Raw genomic sequence first — 12,628 nt, forward strand, 5'->3', positions numbered from 1 at the left:
GTATTATGGGATTTTATATATAGGATTCTGCAAGTGGGGGACATTTCAAGTAGCAAAAGGCTTTTCTATCCATTAGAACAAAGTCACAATAGGACCAGAGGGCCAGAAGCCAGAGCTAACCAAATGTGAACTGGAAATCAGGCACCAAGGCTTAGTGTGTAGAAGGATCAACTATTGGACCTATTAATGAAGAATTCAGTGGATTCTCCAACCCTTTCAAGTCTTTAAATCAAGACCAGGTGGCGTCCAAAAAAGAGGCGTTTTCACTCAACCCCAAGGCATGAGATGCGTGGAGGAGTCATTGGGTGAAATTCTGTGGGCTTGAGTTATGCAGGAAGTGAGATTAGATGACAATAATGGTCCTCTTTGTGCTAGATGTCTACAAAAAGAGAAAAAAATCAGTTAGATTCTCAGCTCCCACCGAAACGCAGTGGGATTAGGTTGCCTGCTTTTTCTCAGCGTAAATTTGCTCATCATATGCAGCAGGGAACACAAAATGCATACATTGCACCCATGAGATAAAGTGTACGTTGTATGGCAGTTCTGATTTCACTCCCAATGATATAAAGTTTCAGCAACTTCACATACTCACACCAGAGCAGAATCTAGCCTAATAACTGTTATAGGAAGGCAGTCGCCTACCTGTGGCAGCTCAGTTCTGCCGGCAGGGAAGCCTATCTCTGGTCGACTAGATCATATCTTTAACTCTACCAACACCATTTAAAAACAGCTTGGTCATTTCTTTCCCCCATGCCTACTCGGTTGTTCTAAACAGTTACAAGCTGTTTCCATTCCCTGTTCTCAGCAAGCCATGCTTTGCAGATAAATTTGCGTCGGCAAAATGTATTTGCTAAAAGGCACTGCAGTGTGCTTAGAAAGACACTATCTGAAAATACTGCTGATGTGCTGCCAGGTGGGTATCAGATCTGGAAATCAGATGGCACGCAGGCTTATCATCAGCTGCATTTCTGCTTTCATTCAGATTGAAATCATTGCCTGAGCTTGGCCTTTTCAGATGTGTTTGACAACACTGACAATAAAGAAGTTTATCTCTCTGTGTGAGGAGTTTGTTTGCCGCTCACAAAAAGCAAGAGATTGGATACTAGTGTCAAGGATAACGCAGACATGAGATATCTGCCCAGCTTCAACTGCCCCAAGGGACTGCGATTCTGCAAGCTGATGATTCAGTGGGTCAGATACGCTGCTGCCTGTTAATGCGTGGTTCTTGACACCAATCCAGCGTAGGTGCAAAATGTTACCCTGACCAGCCGGCACAAATAGAAAATTGAGGGGAGGAATCTGAGCAATTGCTCCCAACGTCCTGAGAGTTCGAGGACATTTGGACCCTGATCTGTGTTGAGCATAGGGTGTAGACTGAGCCCTGACGCATAAGACATGCACTCCACGTGTGGCAGGTCCTAAAATGGAGGTCAGGTAGCCATCTTGGTACAGCACTGGATGCATGCCAATAAACATGCCCAAGATGGTGACTTTGGCTGTGGTATCGGGCACTAAGAGCAGGAATCTGTGCTTCGCCATAGTGCTCCCTAGCATGTCCCTTCACGCTGTATGCACGCCTCACATCTCCAGTCTTGGTGAAACTGGGTGTGTCTACACATGGCCCTATGGCACCGTTGTTACTGGAAGTACTAAATGATGGTGCAGTAACAGTCATTACTGCACCGTGTCGGCAGCACTCAGTTGTTTTTAGCTGCTATGTTGCTGTAGCAATGCGCTATAATGAGTGGAGCATGTTGCTACAGCGATGTAGCTGTGGCATCATAGTTTGTGCCTGACTTTGCTACATCATCGTAGCCTATTGTTACAGCAATGTCGTGTCTTGTGTAGACACATCACTTCTGGCTTCCCTCCAAAGGAAACACCAATGTAGATGAACTGAGGGGGCTGGGGATAGGTATTCTGGATATCACCCCCATCAGAATTTAAAACCATCTATGCAAGTAACATGTAGGCCTGTGTTATGCCTCCTTCTCTGTAGCAACAGAAGTGATCATTTATAGATGCTCCCTAACAGGAGACTGAGAGAGTTGGGAATTGGGAGGTGGTCCCTCAGGGAGCAGCCAGTTAGGGGTCAGTTAATGAGAGGAAGACCACGGGCCTGCCAACATTGTGTACTGCTCCACAAACTCAAGAGTGTTGTTCTTCTCTTTCATATATTCCTGTATTTATTGAACCTGGTGATTGCTTCATTCCCCATTCCTCCACCACGTTTCAGGGTCCCCTGTGTGACATAGCATGAAAACTGATGAGGACACTTGGTAGTGTGTGTGACTAGAAGAAGGTATATATTATTGGATTAAGGATGGTTCTCAGCACTGGGGGAGAGCCCCTTGAGCCCTTCCTGTTCTGGGTGCTGGGACAATTGGTCTCCTATAGATCCATCAATTATCTGCCTCTAGCTACTATCCTGGTCATAAAATGATAGGGTTGGAAAGAACCTTAGGAGATCATCTAGTGCCAGCCCACCCATCACAAAGAAGGAATAGCCCTATCTGAAACATCCCAAATGCCCATCCAACCTGCACTCAAAAACCTCCAGTGTCCGAGATTCTTCCAGCACTCGTGGTACTCCTTCGAATTCAGGTGTGTTTTTCATTTGCTGTGGACAGATATAAATCAGCCCTGGATGACTATAGGGAACAGAATTCTACCTCTGTCAGTATGTACAGTGGTATCTAGACCGAGTCCCTGATAAAGTTACAGGGAATGAATGCAAATTTGCTAATGAACTGGAGCATCCATACAGGGGTTTAATGTGATTTAATTGTCTACCTGTAGTTAATTCATGTTCACTTTACTAAGTACCCCTGCATAGACCAGAACTGGGATTGGACGCCACATGCAGCCTTCACATTTGCAGTGCCACAGCAGACGACATTACACGAACCCCAGAGAGCTGCTTTCCTTTCTGGTTAGAGAGCAGGATTTATGCATTGCAGACAGATGGGCGAGGGATTAGTTGGGCTTCATTGATACTCGTATTGCTATGTAACAGCATCGATTAAATAAACGTTAACGTGAAAGGAAGGAATAAAGGAAGAAAAACGGGCAAGGAAGTCATTTAGTGCCCATAAGGAAAATGATGTTTACTTGCAGTTCTTTTTCATCTCGATTCTAATTGCCAAATCTGTCGCGGGCTTCTTTGGATGAACTCAGCAAGTTGCTTAACCTCTCAAGTGTCTTAGCTTCCCAGACTGTAAAATGAGGATATGGAAAACAATGCAGTCCACTTCTACAAAGCACTTTGAAACCCCACAGAGGCAAAGCTCTGCATAGCCAGCCGTTCTTTCTCCAGCCCTCCTCACCAGGCTGTGTTAGCACCTCACAATCGAGCCTCATTCCAGCTATAACTTGGTGAAATTCTACTTGTTATGCTGGAAGATCAGGCTCTACTGTAGTAGACTTGGTCTGAGATTGGCCATCCTGGTCCTGGCAAATGGTCCATTTTGGTCTTAAAACGCTATGCGTTAATATAGTTTAGGACCTTGTTACACTTGATGCTGTGAGCTGCACAAATGTGGATCAGTGTTAGTGCTAGCTCGAGTTTGGAGCAGTCGTGAGTTTAGGCCAGCTGGCACCTGTGGGACTGGAAGGTAAGATTCGCCCTCCCCCTGCCATTGTAGGCTTCCCTTCTGCCCCTCAGCTCCCAGTCACTTACTTGCAACTGTCTGTCCCAGGGGAGCAGTCATGGAAGGGTTAACCTGTCTGCCCAGCCACTGTTGCCAGGCTGCTGCTCTTCTCCCGCCCACCCAGCCAGCAGCAGCAGCAGCCGGTAGGTAAGTTAACCCTTCTCTGTCTGCTCCCCCAGGACAGGCAGCACAAGTCAGAGGGGCAGGTGAGGGCAGTAAGTGGGAATGTGGGGTGCTGGGGACAGAAAGGGGGGCAGTGCACCCAATCAGAGCCAGCAGGGGGGGTGGGGATGGGCAGGGTGTTTACACGGAGGTGTAGCCTAGAGGAGTTACACCTCTGTGTAACACGGATCAGAAACAATTCTGCCCTGGAGTGGCATCACTTTGAGCTACATAACAAGTGCTTAAAACTACTTTCAGGCATTAATTCTCATTTAACACCTTGGAACGTGACCAGACGGTTTAGAAGCATTAACAACAAATTCCTGTTTGGGGGCTGGTCCAGAACCGAGCCAAGGTTCATAGGAAAGGGAAGAAGGGAGTTGCTACAAATTATTCCACACAAATATTTATCAACCGAAAACTAGTGACAGACCAAGCTCATTTTCCTCCTCTTATTATTAGAATTATTGATTATTTCTAGTGTGCCCATTTGCCAGAAGCCACATACCAGGCTGGGGTCCCATGTTACCAAGGTACAGCACAGATGTATAATGAAAAGACAGCACCTGCATGCTAGAGAGCTTGGAAGTGAAGGGTTTGATGAATGATAGCAGAGAGTTGTTCCTGAGAAAACTCTGTAGCTCCAGTCACTACAATGGGGTTACACTGGCTGAGAATATGGGCCTTGCTTTTTTTCCCCTCAAGGGTGATATCATTTGCAAATTGTCTCCCCCGATAATATTATAGAGGGTCTCCTCTCTGTATAAAAAGGGGTATAGATTTGGGTTTGGTTCTGTCTATAACTCTGCCTAGGCGCTGGGGCACCAGGAAGCTAGTTAGGAATCATGCTTCTGATTAACACGTGCCCCGTTCTGAATGTGGCTCGGGGTGGCTAGTACTAAATTATACCACTGTGACTTCAGATGAAACACATCCCAGAGCAACAAGGGATTACGGTGCAATTCTCAAGAAATCATTGGTTGTTGGAAAATTCTGCTTTCTCAAAAATGAAAACTTGTGCAGAAGTGCATCTGTTTTCACAAAATTTTGTTTCAAAGAAAAAATGTCCCCAGATCAGGATGTGTTAATTTCTCATTTGGGGGGGAGGGGGGGAATTGCTTCATTTTTTAATTTGAAAAAGTTAAAATCAGAATGACATTTTTAAAAAAACAAGTGTTTTGTCCAACCCTAATTTTTTTTTAATTCAATTCATGGGAAAAATCATCTTTTTTATTTTTTTGGTTCCATTTCAGAACAGAGGGAAAAGTTAGATGAAGACTTTTCTTATGAAACAAATAAGCAAAGAGAAGAAATCTGGTTCTCACCCAGCTCCAAGGAATATGGCAAAAGATATTCTCATCTGCCAATTTGTGGACACAATCCAACAACTTTTCCACCTCCCTGGATGCCATAAAGCAGCCAGATCTCTGAAAGAAATCAGGCCTGCTGACGGTAGTGTTGTCATTCTTGCATTTCCTCTATTATCCTCTCTTTTATCTCTTCCCTCCAGTCACCTACTCTAGTCTCTCCCTACTTTGCCCCCAATTCTGGTGATCGTCTGCTCCATTTTTCACCTCTTCCTACTCCTTTTTGTTCTTTTCATGGTGTCCATTTTGTCTAGCCTGGAACTCTGATTACAATGACCCATAACAACCCAGGAGTGTTGCCATCAATACAAGTTAGGAATGAAAGCAGTATTGACCTCCACTGCTTCTGTAATTCCCAGCAATCAGCCTCCAGTCTCCTCTCCTTTAATGATACATGGATAAACCATTTGACTTCACGTTACAGATCTATAAGGAGCATTCACCACCTTTTATAACCCTCAGATTCGAGATGATTAGGGCTTGATTAAATCCCATCATGTATCAGGTCTTGCAAGCCACAGAAATTACTTGGCTTCCTTTCCCTCTTTCCCTCCTGGTTCTGGTCTTTGCATTTTAGATCTATGAATAAGCTTAGTCAAATATATTATACATCAGAATAAATAATGAAACGGCCAACTATTGGCCTGTAATGCTGGCTGACTCATAAAAGAGCTATTAACCTCAGGTTAGGCTTTTTCAACACAGATTTTGGAGGCCAGTGCATCTGAACAGTGAATATTTAGACAGGGAGGTGAGGATTTCAGCAGAAGGTTCAGTGCATGATGCTCAGGTTAAAATATGCAGCACCCATTTCCCGTTCCCTCCCTCTGATGGGTGGGGATATTATTTATAAACTGGATCCATTTCCATTCATCCAGAATAAAGGCAGCCATTGGTAATTCTTAAACGAGTAGGAAGGCTGGTTGACACCCAACCAAGGACTGAACACCGCTTTAGATTTTAATGCACACTAAAATCGACCTGATCCCTGACGTTCTTCCTCCATGCTACAGGTGATAATAGCCCTCCTCCCTTTTGATAGGTCTTGATCTCCCATCAATCAAGCTGCTTCTGCTAATTGTTTGCCTGCCCCCCCTGGGAATTTCTCCCCTTTCCAATTTCACAGCCTTACCCACTATTTTGAATTATTGCTGTGCCTGGTTCTTCCCTAAGGCTGATGAAAGTTTTCATCTGAAAGTTTGTCTAACTTCATCCCGATCACACAGTTGGTCCAATAAAGAGATCGCCTACAACAATTCTTGCCTCCTGACTTTGATCAAGTCATTTAGCTTCTCTCTGTCTCAGTTTCCCATCAGTAAATTGTGCAGGAAGGACACTTCTCTACCAAACGGGGGTGCTGTGAGGATACATAAAGGTTACGAGTTGCAAGGATTTCTCAGTAATAGGGACTATACAAGGACCTTGGATGCAGTACTAGTGTGTCTGGTCCATTATGGTGGCTGGGAAAAGGCATCCCAATTTAACATGTATACAAGAGGTAAGCATAAGGGTCTGGGATAGGCATTGCATAAACTGGTTTGACTCAAATCAGTAAAGTCTGATGCTACATTCAACCAGGTTGATCTCAAACTGGTTTCATTCATTTTCAAACTGTTTTTTGTGCAACAAACATCTGTTCTGTTACAGGTTTAAACCAGTTCCTGATCACTTAAATTGGTTTGTGTGTAATGTCTGTCCCAAGCCTAGAAGATTGGCTTCCGTTTCTTTAGATGCCTGCAAGGAGTTCAAGAATCAGTGGCTTTATTCCTTGTTTGCAGTTCTTCTAAAAGACCAGGAGAGGAGCGGATAACAAAACAAAAAGAAAAAAAATCCCCTATGCTATGGTGAGGCCACAGGACAGTGTCCCATGGAAAATTGTAGAAAGGTAATCGCACTGGATCACTAAAAACTACTCTGGACAAGACACTGGGGGATGTACTGGCACCAGCAATTCTGGGCTGGCTGAGCTATAGACCAGATGATGATTAATTAGTCCTTTTCCACTTCTAGTTCCTATGAGCCTATGCAATGTCCAGAGACAAAGATATGGGATGCTTAATCTAAGCCAACCTGTTCTGGGGTTAAAAATTACCTTTCCATTTGATGCAAAATAGATGTCTCGGAGAAGGCACAGGCAGGAATGAAAAACCATTAGTAATTGCTGCTTTGCAAAGGAAAGCTCCAGGGTCCACAGACTTAATTATGCTAATCACTCCATCAATCTTAACCTAGGAGGGAATGCAATCCTTCGAAGGAATGCAGATATCGATCCTCCAGCAGAATTCCTGTTTTTCTTACATTCCTCAAGACCATTGATCACCTGGCATCATTCAAGGGTATCACCTAGCTCTCAGAGATAAGCCAGGCCAGTTCAGATACTCTCAAAGGGCCAGGGAGATGAGGGTACAGATGGGATTGGGCTATTTGCCATGTGAGATAATGAGGTCAGCTTCTGAAGATTCAAATCTGAGAGAAGTCTCACTGAGGTAAAAAAGACTAAGGGATAGAAAAGATCTGTTAGACCTTAAAAGAGCTATGAAATCCATCTTACCTCTTAGTCTCCTCTTTTTGTCACCTTCTTGCCCCTTTTAATTTTTCTGCTTTAACATATTTTATGGGGAAAATGGGAAAGAGTTTTTCTATGGCTCATGGCCAGACACTGAAACCAAAACTTCCAGAGATAAGAGCACGAATCTCTCTTGAACTTGAGTAGAAGATCCAAAAAAAAGCCTCCATACTGCCATGGATGGTTGGTATCGAGGATTGCATATATTATCTTCCTGCAGATGCATGCCAAAGGATGCCAGAAAAGAAGCAAACAAGCCGGTTCCTAGAAGGGTTGCACTTCTTAACAAGCTTTAAATGAGGTGGACGGATGAAAAATTCAAATAGACCCTTGGGTCATTCCAACCAGTGTGAGAAGTTTATTGATTAACTGACAAAGCAACATCAGTAGTGAAGTATAAAGCATAATCTTATGGTCTTATAACCACAAAGCAATGCTGGCCAGGCTCTCGGTCTCCATCAGCAGGGGATTTTCCAAGTGATTCGGTGGGTGTCATGTGGGGGCTTCTCCAAATTCCCTCCAGCCGATGTCCAGTATTGATGGGTGGCCGGTGAACACAATTTCAATATTGTAATACCTGATCCCCAACTAGTTTTATTTAATTTTTTTTGTTTCATTGAAACTTTCAAAACTGGATTAAACCAGGTTTCTTCTGGACCTAAAAAGTGCCAAATAGTTAAGATTTATATCCTTGAGAAAGCAAAAAAGTAGCAAAAGGGAGGGATTTTTTTTTTTAATTAAACTTTGCTCCTTTTCTATTCTGGAATATTGCTTCACAATGGACTTTTACTTTCCTTTTTTTCCCCCCTCACCTTTGTTTATGGTCTGACAAGACTGCTTTGTTTTCCCAGATTCCTTTCACCATGGGCATTTATACACATGCATTTGTCTGCTTCGACACACCGGAGATCCGGCAAGAAGAAGGTGAGCTGACCTACCTGGTGCTGCAGAGCATGCGTTCATATAAATGGAGAAATACGCATCGGTGCCGAGACATTGGTGGCAGCACACCTTTGAACTAAAATAACTTTGCTGCATTTTAGTTCAAAAGTGCATCACCACCATTTTCTCAGCGCTATTGTGCATTTCACCAATGATACAAATGCACGTGCTGCAGCGCCAGCGCTGCGGTGCAATCATGTGTACAAATGCCTTTAGTGCTCTGTTTGGTGGTTTCTAATGAGACATACAAATGGCTTCCCTTTATTAGGTTAACGAAGCCAGCTGTTGCAACTGCAAGGGTTCACACTACAGCAGGGGTGGGCAAAATGCGGCCTGCCAGGCCAATCTATCTGGCCTGCGGGGCCCCTAAAAAAATTTAGAAAATTAATATTTATCTGCCCTGGGCTACCTGTCATGTGGCCCTCGATGGCTTGCCAAAACTCACGAAGTGGCCTTCTGCCCAAAATAATTACCCGCCCCTGCACTATAGGCACACAGGCAGGGGCTTCTTTCAAGGCCTTCTGTTCTAGCTCAGGCCCAGGCTTCTTGAAAAAAGGCCTTACACACTCCAGTGCTTCACTTTGATTGTGGACAGTCAAGACAGGAAATAGGGCATTGAATGGCAGGAAATCAGACATCAGATGTTATACTTTGCAGTGATTGGCTGCATATTTCACACAGTGCAGAGAAAGGTAAGATAGGGAAAGCCTAAGGACCTGTGTCTCATGAAATCTTCCAGGGTTGAGCTGGACTACTGCAGTGGGGCAAGCTAAGTGGTATTTGGCAGGGCTGAGGTTGAAGACCGGCTGGGCGCATCTACACGAGACATTGCTCATTAGCATAATAACACTGTGCAGTAGCATAGCATGATACAAACCGTGCTAATAGCCTACTGCCCAGTGTTATTAGGCTAATGCTCAGTAAGCATCACTAAGTAACCTTGCTCCAGTGCTAATGAGCAGTAACTTTAGGTACTTCCATTTATCAAGGAAGTACTAAATTAAATGTGCAGTATCCAAGGTGCATTCAAGAACGTGTAGGCGCACCCACTTTGCAGCAGTCATCGGAAGCAGAATGGACATACACGATTTGATCTCGGAGTTGTAACAGGCTTATATCCTCTCCAAATCAGGCACAAATAGGCATAATACCCCTTCAGCAGTGATTTGCACATAAAGTCCTGCCTGGTGTTGCCCTTTCCTAGGAAGATAATCTGTTCCATGCAGAAGACACTCATGGCTTTTGCATTCGGGTGCCTTTTTACCTCCCTTCCATGTTTCAGAAAAGAAACTCACTTCAGTTCTAATTTGTTATCTACACAATTTCTGCAAAAGGTGACAAGTGTTTATAACCTTTGCTGAGGGAAGTGGCGTGGGCAGGTTAGAAATAAAGGTCACAAGGGAAGTACATGGATCAAGGGAGAGGTGATGGGATACGTAGCTTTTCACTGACAGGTCTCTGGTTTGAAACTGCCTTTGCTGCTGATCAAATCCGTTCCCCACGGATGGCTGTTCATGGGAAATGAGTGGATGGATTTAACAGCATCAGATAGATAAGAATCCACACGTTCCCAGCACAGACTGCTTATAACTGCTTTTTAATTCTGGCCTTATTCCAAGCCTGTTATCTGGAGGAGATGGGCTCAGCGTCCAGTCACAGGTTTGCACAACCTATAGGAAAGCCTAGTGCTTCATATATACGGGTCCAGCTATTGTTTTAGCAAGTGCAGTGACATCATGTGTGCAATCAAGTGGTAAAGTTTGTTCCACTAGTATGCATGCAGCTATGAGAAACACTGATTTTTTTTTTCAGTTTTCTGGTTGAAGCAAAACAAATTTTAAATAAGCATTTTGGGGCCCATCCAAAACACTTGCTTTCTCAGTAAAATGAAAAACCAAAGACAGAAAAACAGAAGAAGATCATTCATTTGAATAAGAGTAAGATTATTCATCTGAAAAGATACATGTACTAAACACGTATTAAACAATTTCAGAGGTTTTGCTCTGAATGCTGTTATTTTACATCGTCTATTAGTGTACGGATCTATAGAAAAGATACAAAGCATCCACATTCTCACATCTGCCTTTGTCTTATTCCATTTCCCGTATTTATTCCAAAAGGAGTTCACATAACATTCGCTGTTTCAGAACCACCCAGTCTCTGAATTTTTATGCTTCAGTGAAAAGCAAAAAAACCAAAACAAAAACAAAACAAAACAACCCCCAAAAAACAAAGCAAAAAACCAAACCAACCAAAAATCATTCCCATACTATACTTCCTGACCACTAAAGTTGGCATAGCATCCTGAAGCATGAGCTTGGGTCTTAGGATACGTAGCTAAAATAAACTGGTTTTCATGAAGCCGTTCAATCACTTTTATATATCTGCCCATAATTGTACAACTCTGGGCCTGTCTCTAATACGGACCTTGATAAATTAACTATACGTTGCCTAGAAAATATAGCTTTCCACCTGTAACAGACTAATTGTCCACATTTCAATATGTGGCCTATTTTATCTGTATGATGGGACAGGATAATAAGAAAAGGGCACAGGGTTTTTGTGTATTTCAAAATTTAGATTATTTTAAGAAATTTGCTCCTTCCTCACTTCCCATTGCTCATCTCCCTCAATAAATGTGATATGGATTGGCTAAGAAAAGAAAATGTGGTTCCTGGACTTTATTATGCAATAAAGCAGGGATTGAGCTCTTTAGGAAGAAGAATATATTTTCTTCTTCTTTCCCCAGTACTAGTTCACCTTTAATAATTATGCACATTTCACTTTAGAAAATGGCATTGGAATGAAAGAAGATTGGAAATCTGGGACTGTGAAAGGCTTTTGGACAGTAATTCTTCAGGTAGTTCTTATGCAGCCTTTTTTATATTAGTTACATAGCCAGGCATTTCCCACTCCACAGATAAGAGTATATTTTTTTAAATGATAGGAGAACAAAACTAAGCGATTAAAATTTCCAACCTAGAAAAAAGGACTTGTTTATTTAAAGAAAAATTAATCTGAGTAGATTAAAACAGATCACTAAAGGGCCTAATGTGTAACCAGAGGTTTTAACAACTGGAAATGAGATCCGAACAAGGAGAAAGAGCCTCTTCAGGAAGTAAAAACTGCCTGGGTCTAGGGGGCTGAAGCCTGGAGAGATGTGGATAATGTCAGGGAACTTAGCACCGTGCCAATAGGCTGTTACTGAAGCAGAAGGAAAATTATTGAACTTTACAGCAGTTAAACACGAAAGAAAAAAAGTTAGCACAATGCTGGTGCCGAAATTCTCCCTACCCAAGACGTCAGGAAATTCAAATTTTGTTCCCATGGTAGCTGCAATTCATTCCCCTTGAATATAGACATTAGTATGGTAATGTATGGAAGTACCAGTCGAGATCAAGGTTGGGGGACACGATTTTGATAGGCACTGTACAGCCATATGGTAAAGTGACAGACTAACTAGACAAGGCAGACAAAAGAGCATAAGAGCTGAGCACCGCACAATCTTCCAACTTTATGCGGAGTAGGTAAGAATTATCACATCTTAAAGACGAGGAAGGAAAGCTGCAGGAAAATGAAAGTGACCTGTCCAAAAAAGCTGTGCATTGAATGCATTTCTCCAGAATCACAGCCTCGGAGCCAGAAAGTACATCTTTCCTTTGTACTCTTCCACGGGCACTGTATATTGATCATTGGGAGCTGAGGGAATATGAAACATCACAACATGTTTAATATCTCCCAAAAAAACAAAAAATACAACCCAAAGGAAAGCTCTGATATATCACTGGGTAAGCGATTTCATTTTCACTGTAATATATGCTTAAGCAACCGTTTAGCTGCTAAAGGAATTAAAATGGAATTTCCTATCTTTCACACCCATAGAAATCTGTCATGAACACATTCACCGATTTAAACTTTTTGTACATGTTATGCTGAGCAGG

General features: G+C 42.9%; 1 long non-coding RNA gene across 1 annotated transcript in view; it reads right to left on the bottom strand.

Annotated features, from left to right (window-relative positions):
• Positions 1-247: 247 nt before the first annotated feature.
• Positions 248-12,628, bottom strand: part of LOC102386271 — a 39,382-nt gene continuing 27,001 nt past the window's right edge. Inside the window, exons 2-3 of the long non-coding RNA XR_324310.1 lie at positions 3,112-3,215; positions 248-379 (exon numbers count right to left, since the gene is read on the bottom strand). This is a non-coding gene — a long non-coding RNA (uncharacterized LOC102386271). The remainder of the gene's footprint in view (positions 380-3,111; positions 3,216-12,628) is intronic.

This window comes from Alligator sinensis, unplaced genomic scaffold (assembly GCF_000455745.1).
Source record: "Alligator sinensis unplaced genomic scaffold, ASM45574v1 scaffold559_1, whole genome shotgun sequence".
In the NCBI taxonomy this organism is placed as follows: Eukaryota; Metazoa; Chordata; order Crocodylia; family Alligatoridae; genus Alligator; species Alligator sinensis.